This window comes from Zootoca vivipara, chromosome 2 (assembly GCF_965207765.1).
Source record: "Zootoca vivipara chromosome 2, rZooViv2.hap1.1, whole genome shotgun sequence".
NCBI lineage: Eukaryota > Metazoa > Chordata > Lepidosauria > Squamata > Lacertidae > Zootoca > Zootoca vivipara.
The window spans coordinates 113,103,355-113,113,952 of NC_142584.1; the positions used below are offsets into that span (position 1 = coordinate 113,103,355).

The 10,598-nt window shown below is 48.2% G+C and overlaps 1 protein-coding gene and 9 non-coding genes across 10 annotated transcripts in view; 5 read left to right on the plus strand and 5 right to left on the minus strand.

Annotated features, from left to right (window-relative positions):
- The window catches only part of LOC118081414 (uncharacterized), a 29,648-nt gene that overhangs the window by 15,375 nt on the left and 3,675 nt on the right, over positions 1–10,598 (plus strand). The window lies entirely within an intron of this gene.
- On the minus strand, positions 566–637 carry TRNAE-CUC (transfer RNA glutamic acid (anticodon CUC)). Its single transcript has one exon. It is a non-coding gene; the product is annotated as a tRNA-Glu (tRNA).
- Positions 1,099–1,171, minus strand: TRNAV-CAC (transfer RNA valine (anticodon CAC)). The gene has a single exon. It is a non-coding gene; the product is annotated as a tRNA-Val (tRNA).
- TRNAM-CAU (transfer RNA methionine (anticodon CAU)) lies at positions 1,426–1,497 on the plus strand. Its single transcript has one exon. It is a non-coding gene; the product is annotated as a tRNA-Met (tRNA).
- On the plus strand, positions 4,988–5,059 carry TRNAM-CAU (transfer RNA methionine (anticodon CAU)). Its single transcript has one exon. It is a non-coding gene; the product is annotated as a tRNA-Met (tRNA).
- TRNAM-CAU (transfer RNA methionine (anticodon CAU)) lies at positions 5,884–5,955 on the minus strand. Its single transcript has one exon. It is a non-coding gene; the product is annotated as a tRNA-Met (tRNA).
- Positions 6,396–6,467, minus strand: TRNAM-CAU (transfer RNA methionine (anticodon CAU)). Its single transcript has one exon. It is a non-coding gene; the product is annotated as a tRNA-Met (tRNA).
- TRNAN-GUU (transfer RNA asparagine (anticodon GUU)) lies at positions 6,576–6,649 on the plus strand. The gene has a single exon. It is a non-coding gene; the product is annotated as a tRNA-Asn (tRNA).
- TRNAN-GUU (transfer RNA asparagine (anticodon GUU)) lies at positions 6,967–7,040 on the plus strand. The gene has a single exon. It is a non-coding gene; the product is annotated as a tRNA-Asn (tRNA).
- On the minus strand, positions 7,386–7,456 carry TRNAG-CCC (transfer RNA glycine (anticodon CCC)). Its single transcript has one exon. It is a non-coding gene; the product is annotated as a tRNA-Gly (tRNA).

The window sequence follows — 10,598 nt, forward strand, 5'->3', positions numbered from 1 at the left end:
CCTGGCGCGAACTATCCCTCCGGCGCCCCCCCTCCCGTTTCTGAGTGTGGCTGCCGCGCGGGCGGAGCAGCGCAGTGCCCCCCTGGCGGCCCGGTGCCCTGCCGCCTTACGCCACCCAGCCTTGCCTTAGGGCCGGCCCTGCTCTTGGCTATAGGCAGGACTAATTTGCCAGGATACCAAAGGCAAAGGGTGTAATTGTAGTTGAAATGGATCTATTGCACAAAACACCCCTTCCCCTAAGATGGATTTTTTTTTTTTGCAAATAAAGACAGCAGGAGGGAAATGCCCTGAGATGTGTAGAATAGCAATTGTGCAGAATTGTAGAGTTGGAAGGATCCCCAAAGATCACCTAGTCCAACTTCCTTACAGGTGGCCCTCCAACCTCGCTTAAAAAAACCTGCAATGAAAGGGAGTCCACCACTTTCTGAGGTAGTCCATGACTGGCACCACAACTGCGGGACCAAAATAAATGAGGCTTCAGGGTCTGAGTCCCTGGAAGGGGCTCAGCATTGGTGGTATAACAGAAGTGAATCTGGAATGACCCTCTTCCCATTGCGTAAAAGAATTCCCTGACCGGGAATCGAACCCGGGCCGCGGCGGTGAGAGCGCCGAATCCTGACCACTAGACCATCAGGGATGTGCAAGGTGATCTCTGTCCCTCCATTATTCCAAGCAATGAGCACTGTAAAGGCTGGTGGAGGAAAGTTTTTTAGGGGGGTCTGAGTTGAAGAAGTTAAAGGGTGGAACAGTCATTTGAGGGGAGTCAAACTGAAAAGTACATTTGATGGTACACTGTGCTCTGGCATAACTTATGTGATCCCACAACTGGGTAATATTCTACCTTACCCTAAAAAAATCTCTGTGGCCAGATAGGATACCCAAGCATTATCGGCAAACAACATATGAGGTGTGTAATTTGCTATTGGTTTTTATTGTGAGACTATAAAATGATTTCCAACTCTCTGGCTTCCGTTGTAATGCTCAAGTTGTGGGTAGCTATCCAGTCTATGTTTTCTTTGGGGTAGTGCACTATGGTTACTTTAGATGTTCCTTCTTCCATATTTTACAAATATATATATAAAGAAAAGTGGAGTACCATGTTTCTGCCTGGTTTCAAACCAGGGACCTTTCACATGTGAGGCGAACGTGATGACCACCACACTACAGAAACTCTGCCTTAGCTGTGGCCTTTGTTCCTGCCCCCTGGCCAAGAGAAATCCTTTTGGCTTGGAGTTCTTGGCACTCAGAGAATGGCAATGCCACATGCTCCCAATGGATGGGGTGGGGCACTGGCCCCACAGCGCCTTCTGGCTGCAGCACCTTGGGGGCTGTCCCTGCCAGCCTTTTGAGTTCAGATTCCTCGCCTCACTTGATGAAAAAGAATCGACTCCTGGTCCCTGACAAACACACATTCATGCCCCATCCAGCAGAGTGGCGCAGCGGGAGCGTGCTGGGCCCATAACCCAGAGGTCGATGGATCGAAACCATCCTCTGCTAGGTGGCAAGGGCTGCCTTTTGTCTTTGACTTGGACAACCCCCAAATTTGAGGAGAAGGGTATTTTCTTGCTCCCGAGTAGGGTACTCTCCCTCCTTTGGCAATAGGCCTTGGCAAGAGCACGAGTTTCTGGAAAAGGTTCAGTACTGTTGACATATCCTGCCATTTGGCAAAAGAATTCCCTCACTGGGAATCAAACCCGGGCCACGGCAGTGAGAGCACCGAATTCTAACCACTAGACCACCAGGGATATGCAGTGTGTTTTCTGTCCCTCCCTTCTTTCAAACGATGAGCACTGTATCAAACTGCTAATAATTGGCTCTTTGCCCTTCGGATATCATGCCAAGAAGCAGGGTTTCCTCAATGGAGTTGAAGCACTTGGCAGGGAAAGGGGGGGAATGGCAGGATACTGGAAAGTCTGAGACTGGGAAGGGGGGCTGCAGTCTCACTCGGAGGAAGGGGTCAGTGATTTGTGGGGAACTGTGCCAGCCTGGAGGTAAGAGTTGGAGGCAGGGGAAATGTCAGAGTTGGAGGGTGGAGCACAGGCTCGGTCAGTAGAAGGGGAAGAAGAGTAAACCAGGAAAGTTAAAGAAATAGAAAATAGAAATAGAAATACTTTATTGTCACTGTACCATTTGTTTACAGTGAGATTAAACGAGCCTCTCCCTCCACCCCACAATCTCCCAGTCCTTGTTACACTCTGTGTGCTGTACGACCACCAACCCCAAACGTCCATTCAGCATCTTTCCTCACGGCTCATGGGTAGAAACTGTTCTTTAACCTGTTGGTGCGGTCCCCAAGGGCAGGAGATTAAAAAGGTGCTGGCCAGGGTATGAGTCATCCCTGAGAATGTTCCTCGCTCTTCTGAGGCAACGGTCTCCCACGATAACATCTAGCGGACTCAGGGGACAGCCCACGATATCGTGTGCTGTCTTCACCACCCTCCGTAGGGCCTCTCTGTCCATGGCTGTCAAACCACCATACCACACCGTAATGCAGTATGAAAGAACACTTTCTATCGTGGACCGATAGAAGGAAATCATCAGTGGCTGTCCAACCTTGTTCTTTCAAAAGACCCTAAGGAAATGAAGTCTCTATTGGGCCTTCCTAACCACCTGGGCTGTATTGACCTTCCAAGTTAAGATGGACTTAACTTTAAGCAGAGGCTTGACAGGCATATGTCAAGAATGCTTTGATGGTGTTTCCTGCTTGGCAGGGGGTTGGACTGGATGGCCCTTGTGGTCTCTTCCAACTCTATGATTCTATGACTCCCAGGTATTAGAGGGAAGAGACTCTCTCCACACAGCCCCCCCCTCCCCGATATACAACGGGGCTAGCTCCCCTCTCCTCCTCCAAAGGTTCCCCCTCCGAAAGGGGAAACAAAGGCCAGTTGTTTCCCCACCCTCTCCTCCATAACTGTCTCCCAGAACCAGGAGGGGATTGAAGAGGGATGAGCAGAGGCAGCTTCCATGCAGGCGCAGTCTCTGGCTGTGTGTGTACAGCCCATTGGGAGAAGATGCGTAAATTCATGGAGTGGACCCCTGTGGCTGCAGCTGCTGCGGGGAAAAACTGCCTAGACTCTTGACAGGTGTGCCTGGGTATTCAGAGTTGTAGAAAAGAGTGTTAAGTGTCAGCTTTGACAAATAAGAGTTAACTATCTACCATGTGGGTTCCTTTGGCTGCAAAGTGCAATGGACAGAGTTGAGGAAAACCTGCCAGCTGCTAGGACGTCTGACGAGCAGAGAGCCATATATTGGCAGTTGGATACAGTGATTATCGCTTAAAATAATGGAAGGACAGAGATCACCTTGCATATCTCTGATGGTACCACAGCACAGGATTGATAAAAACGAACTTCCCAAGCAAACTGAGCATAACAAGAGGCCAATAAGCAGCCCTGCCCAGGTCTCTATGGTGCAATAAGTTAACACGTCTGGCTGTTAACCAGAAAGTTGGTGGTTCAAGCCCACCCAGGGACGGCTGCTGGCCTTCTACCTGCAATGAGGTGGCTGAGTGATGAATTGCTAATCTGTTGTCCTCTGCAGACATGGGGGTTCAAGCCCACCCTCAGTAGCCCCTTAGGAGTACAATATCTAAGCAGCCCTTTTGTTGGGGAGTGCTGGTCTGCCCCTCTGAAATGGCTCTTACGTGGACCCTGAGATCATCTTCTGAGGCCCCTCTTTGTGTGCCTTGAGAGGTCTGGAAGGTGGCAACACGAGAAGGGGCCTTCTCTGCAGTGGCTCCCTGTCTATGGAATGCTTTCCCCAGGGAAATTCGCCTGGTGCCTTCATTATACACCTTTAGGCTCCAGGCAAAAACATTCCTTTTTAACCAGGCCTTTAGTTGATCCGATTGACATCCTATGCCCTTTTAAAAATGTGGCTTTTGGGGGGGAAGGGGTGTTATTGGGTTGTTGTTTTTATGTTGCTTTTATATATTGTGGTTTTTCTGTTGGTCTTTTATGTGAACCGCCCTGAAACCCCTGGGATAGGTTGGTGTGTATGTGTATGTTATCTGTCTTATGATCTAAAAGGGATGACATCACAGTCCTGCCCAGCATCTCTTCCTCTGCCTCTTGCTCAGTCAACAAGCAAAAACAGTGCAGGCAGGCAAAAGTCTTCAAACAGCTGAGGAGGGTGGGATTCAAACCCATGTGTGCAGAATGCAATGGATTAGCAGTCCATCCGCTTCACCAGAGGATGCAGTGCCCACAGCCATCCTCCAAATTAAAATCCATAGAATCATAGAGTTGGAAGAGACCACAAGGGCCATCCAGTCCAACCCCCTGCCAAGCAGGAAACACCATCAAAGCATTATTGACATATGCCTATCAAGCCTCTGCTTAAAGACCTCCAAAGAAGGAGACTCCACCACACTCCTTGGTAGCAAATTCCACTGCCGAACAGCTCTTACTGTCAGGAAGTTCTTCCTAATGTTTAGGTGGAATCTTCTTTCTTGAAGTTTGAATCCATTGCTCCGTGTCCGCTTCTCTGGAGCAGCAGAAAACAACCTTTCTCCCTCCTCTATATGACATCCTTTTATATATTTGAACATGGCTATCATATCACCCCTTAACCTTCTCTTCTCCAGGCTAAACATACCCAGCTCCCTAAGCCGTTCCTCATAAGGCATCGTTTCCAGGCCTTTGACCATTTTGGTTGCCCTCTTCTGGACACGTTCTAGCTTGTCAGTATCCTTCTTGAACTGTGGTGCCCAGAACTGGACACAATACTCCAGGTGAGGTCTGACCAGAGCAGAATACAGTGGTACTATTACTTCCCTAGATCTAGATGCTATACTCCTATTGATGCAGCCCATAATTGCATTGGCTTTTTTTGCTGCTGCATCACACTGTGCATCCAGATGCACAGACCTATCATTACAGAGAGACTCTGCCTCTCAGCCTCTTTTGGCCTGAACATTCCCAGGCAGGGATGGATGGCTGACAAACAATGCAATGATCCACAGCTAGCCACTTTCTCCCAAGCAGCTAGCAGAGTGGTGCAGCGGGAGCATGCTGGGCCCATAACCCAGAGGTCGATGGATCGAAACCATCCTCTGCTAGTTGGCAGTGACTGCCTTTTGCTTTTTCCTTGGACAACCCACAAAAGAAAAGGGGAAAAGGGATCCCTTTTTGAGTAGGACAGCACAGCAACTCCTTCCTTTGGCAAAAGGCCTGGTAGAAGGAATCGCCTCCAAGGAAGATGGTGTGCTGCTATTGCTTTGATCCAACCTGCTAGTAAGGTGCTTGCTCTGCTTTGATAGTGTTGCACACACCCCAGTCTCCAAGTGGCAAGAGATTCCAGGGCTTGCAGTGTTTTACCCAGGGTTCAGTTTCCTTTGAACAAAGCTCAATGGAGACTGTGGTGCCTTTAGGATATATGACTTTAATTGAAGCTATACAATCTGAGCACCAGATTTAGGGGTTTGCAGCATTCAGTCTGCAGTAGAAGCCCCAAGCCACAGTTCTGTGTCCAGCGCTGAGCAATACATGCCTCTGTCTCCAGCTTCCAGCATCCAAACTATTATTGCACCCTGCATTGTCAATGTGGCATTCAGCATCAGGCTGGACTAGAGGACCCCCAGGAGCCCTTCCAACATTCACATTCTGATTCAAAGGATAAACTAGGTAGGCACACAGCTTTTTCTCAGCAGCCAACCAAGATGGATCCACCTCGAACCCCCTGCCAAGATAAGGGAAAGGAAAAACTGCTTTCTTGCTGGAAGAGAATAAACATGGAAAGTGGTGGTAGGATCCTTTCTCCCAGGCCTTTTGCCAGAGGAGGGAGTTGCTGTGCTGTCCTACTCAGCAGCACCAACAAGGGATCCCTTTTCCCTTTTATTTTGTGGGTTGCCCAAGGAAAAAGGAAAAGGCGGACACTTCTACCTAGCAGAGGATGGTTTCGATCCATCGACCTCTGGGTTATGGGCCCAGCACGCTCCCGCTGCGCCACTCTGCTGGCTGGTTGGGAGAAAGTGGCTGGCTGTGGATCATTGCATCATTTGTCAGCTATGTCTCCAGTCTGGGAATGACTTTATTTGGATTCCCTAATCTGTAATGAGGCAGTATCATGCCAACATTCACTGTCCCCAGTTGCTGTGGCTATTTTTATTCTACAAATGGAAGATACAGACTTTCCCACTTGGGCTATTGCAGATGGTTGACATCCACCTATCTCAGGAGACAATGGAGGCGTGTGCCTTTGGATCCTGCTAACGTCTTAAAGCAAAGCAATATTAGCATGTCAGCTCTCCCTTCTTTTCAACAATATTCATTTTCCCAGGCCTGTTGCCAGAGGATGTGCCAGAGCACATCATCTTCCTAGCTTCCTACTTAGGAGCTGCAGGGGAAAAAATTCCACTCGCACCCACATTTTGCAAAGGCAAAAGCAAAAGTACGTAGCAGAGGATGGTTTCGATCCATCGACCTCTGGGTTATGGGCCCAGCACGCTTCCGCTGCGCCACTCTGCTGGATGGAGCAAGAAAGAGCCTAGTGTGTACCATCAGTTCGTTTGTCATCTATCCAGTTCCAGCAACAAAACCGCAGGATAAAAGAGACTGAGGGTCAGCCCTGCCCAGGTCTCTGTGGCGCAATCGGTTAGCGCGTCTGGCTGTTAACCAGAAGGTTGGTGGTTCGAGCCCACCCAGGGACGGTTGCAGGCACTTTGTTCAGGGTGAGACATCTGTTGTCCTCTGCACATGTGGGTTTGGATTCTATCTCACCATCCCTTTTTCCCATTAATTGGACCCAGGTCAAAAGATTGGGAACCTCACATGATGCCTCTGGTCTACAGCACTGGTGCAGCTGATGCGGGTCTTTTCCTTCCAGGTGAGTGATCCTGCCTAAGGAAAACCTCCAGTGGGCTTGCCTGGCCCACAGCAGTTATTTGCAGAGCATAAAATTGGACCTCTTTCTTTTGCATGGCATCAAAGGAAGCATAATAAGAGGTTGAGGGGCACCTTTCTCCAGGTCTCTGTGGCGCAATTGGTTAGCGCGTCTGGCTGTTAACCAGAAGGTTGGTGGTTCAAGCCCACCCAGGGACGTTTGCAGGCATTAAGGTGGCTGAATCAGTTCAGTTCCTATCTTTGCTAACCCTTTTCCCCACTGGCTGGAAGTCCTAGAGCAGTGGTCCCCAAATATTTTTCCCCCAAGGACCACTTGACAATTGCTGAGGGTGGACCACTTAATACGTTTCCTGCCTCTTGTAGCAGTTGTAATGCACTGTGCTAAATGATTTTTAATTTTAGCCTTACCGCACTCTCCGGAACACCTGAATGAAGCTTGTGGACCACCAGTTTGGGAAACCCTGTCTTAGGGCATAAACTTCTAGCTGGCAGGCTAATACTGTTTTCAACTCTCTGAAAGGAAAGAAAAAACACAGGAAGGTATGCACCAGCCGGGACTCGAACCCGGGTCACAAGATTGGGAACCTCGTATGATGCCTCTACACCACTGGTGCAGACGATGAGGACCTTCTCCTTCCTGGGCAGAATGTCTGCCGAGGAAAAACCTCCTGTGTGGCTGGATGGCTCAGAGGAGATTTTCAGCATCCTGACCAAAAATGTGTAGGGATCTCTAGCCTTTTGCATGTTGTGTCCAATGCAGAAGCAAAAGGCAACAGCAGAATAGAAGATGATATTTTTCTTCTATCAACCTCTGGGATATGTGCCCAGCATGCTCCCCTTCTGGTTTGGGGAAAGGAGCCTGAAATGGCTTGTATAACTGTTTTTCTCTTAGCTGAGTAAAACCTCAGGCCAAGAGGGGTGGAGATCTCTGTGATGAATTTTTTTTAGCACATCTTGGCTTTGGCTGGAAAGATGCAAGGCCACCCAGCTGCCGGTATCATGTTCCCAGTGACATGGTCAAGTGGTGAAGGCCATGGACTGCTAATCTGTTGTGCACTGTGCTGTGGGTTTGAATCCCACCCTCACAGGACACTTGCAAGCTTTTGTCTGCCACTGCCTTCTCTGCATGTCAGCAGGGAAAATGCCAGTCTGGATTCGCACCCAGGTCACCCGTAGCACTGCCAACGTTGAATGAATGCCATACACAGGACTGACACTGTTGCATGATGAGGCTTCTTTCTACATCGGTGGCGCAACTGAGCGGTCCCTTCCTTGGCATAAATCCTTTCAGGCAAACAGGTTCCCTCAAGCCCTGGGGATTTTTTTGGACACTTATACTTTCTTCCAGACGACTAGGAGTTAACATAACAGAGTTGTGGATCCTAGAGAGGCTGGAGAAAATAAGTAAACAGCGCAGGGCACCTTCCTCTTCCGCCTCCACAGTGCTGCGAAATAGCCTTTAGGTCTGGAGCCTCTGCTGCCGATTGCATTTCCTGGCTGCGGGTGCAATGCAAAGAAAAAAGACCGTGTGGAGCAGGTGAGCTAAAGCAAGGAAGGAGAGACAGAAAGCCTAGGAGGAACAGCTGCTAGGCGGCGGGGGAGAACAGAGGAGCCCATTTCTGCAGCAGCCAAATGCAGACAAAGAGCCCTGTGGAGCCTCGAAGGCTATCAGATTGCTGAGGAGCCGGGAGCTGGAAGGGAGCTTCTGAGAGAGCTTCCAGGCAGGTGTTTGTTTTCTTGGGGAGGGGCTGCAGCCTGCAGCTCAGTGGTTAGAGCCATGGTAGAGGTAGTGGTCATAAAACAGGCATCCCCAAACTTCAGCCCTCCGGATGTTTTGGACTACAATTCCCATCTTCCCTGACCACTGGTCCTGCTAGCTAGGGATCATGAGAGTTGTAGGCCAAAACATCTGGAGGGCTGCAGTTTGGGGATGCCTGTGTTAGAGCCTCTGCTTTGCATGCAGAAGGTCCCAGGTCCAGTCCCCGGCATCGCCAAGTGGGGCTGGGAAACAGCTCTGTCCGAAACTGCGAAGCTGCCCTAGGAGCCAACTCCTAGGAACCGAGGTCCCTTCAGCCCCCTCAATAAAATGCAGGTGAAACGCGCAAAATTGGAATATCGTTGAAAAGTGCATTTATTTCAGTAATGCAACTTATTATTTTTAATTTTTCTTTTAATTTTTACAAATGCTTTCTTTTGGAAATTCCACAGTAATAAAACAAATAGTTACAATAATACAAAAATAAGCATCGCTATTACATTTCATTAATTACATTCCATTTATAATTGAACCGCCTAATGACAAATAATTACAATTACAACAAATAAAGGCTTGACATATCTTGCTTTGCATGCCATGCATCTATCTCATATATTGGTTTCACCTTTTAAGTTGAATTACTGAAATAAATGCACTTTTCAATGATATTCTAATTTTCCGAGTTTCACCTGTATTTCAGGGCCCCCTCCCAAACTTGATGGGCATTGCCATTCAAACGGGTGTGTGTGCTGTGTCATGTAATAAATTATGTGGGGTGGGGCTTACCTGTCCCTCCGCCAATATTTTATTCAAGCTGGCACACCTGGAAGCTGCTGTCTGTGTTGACAATAGTGAGCTGGATGGACCTGACTCTGTAGAAGGCAGCTTACTATGTGAGATCGTGGCTAGTAGCCACTTGACAGCCTTACCCACTGTGAATTTGTCTTTTAAAACCATTAGACTGTGGCTTTTTTATTTTGTCACGGCAAAGTTAATTATTTCAGTTCTGTTTTAGGTTTTGAATCACGTGTGCACGCTGCCTTCGGATGGCTTGTCCTGAAAAGCAGCAAAGGAATACTTGAAACAAAATAATAAAATAAAGAGAGCAAAAACAAGGGTGGGGCGATAACAAGGAGGTAATGAAACATCACAAAGAAACAACTGATACAAATGCATCTTCTAGGGCAGGCTTTGCCAACCTGTGGTGTGTTTTTGTCATTTTTCTTAGCAACAACTCTTAGGAGGAATCATCCCATTCCAGATATTGCACTCCAAAGGAAAAACAAATATATACAAACCAGGAACTCTTCAACTCAATAGCTTTTTCAGTTTAGTCCAAACCAGGAAACTGTGGTTAACTGTTTCAGAACAAGCCAGGGTATATATAAACCCATTGTTTGAAGCTGGCTAAATATCTTGGTTTGTTGTGAAGCTGTTAATCATGGCTTCCTGGTTCAGTTGAAATGGAAACTAGAGTGGGTTAAAGAAATCCTGACTTATTTGCTGGCTCCTGCAAACAGAGGAGTAAAGAGGCTGCCCAAAGTCTGGTTTATATCACCTTTATTAAATCAATATATGCTCATTAAAAAGGTAAAGGTAAAGGGACCCCTGACCATTAGGTCCAGTCGTGACCGACTCTGGGGTTGCGCGCTCATCTCGCATTATTGGCCGAGGGAGCCGGCGTATAGCTTCCAGGTCATGTGGCCAGCATGACAAAGCCGCTTCTGGCAAACCAGAGCAGCACATGGAAACGCCGTTTACCTTCCCGCTGTAGCGGTTCCTATTTCTCTACTTGCACTTTGACGTGCTTTCGAACTGCTAGGTTGGCAGGATTAGACACATCTAAATGTAAAGTATCGTCCCGTGTTTTCTGTTTTGTTCCAGAAGGTGATGACTTAGACAAGCAGGAGGAAGATCTTTCACTAGAAAGGTGTGAGCTTCTCCATCCTATTATCATCCAAAAGAGGCAAAAGTTCTGGGGTTGAAGAGATGCCTGGAAG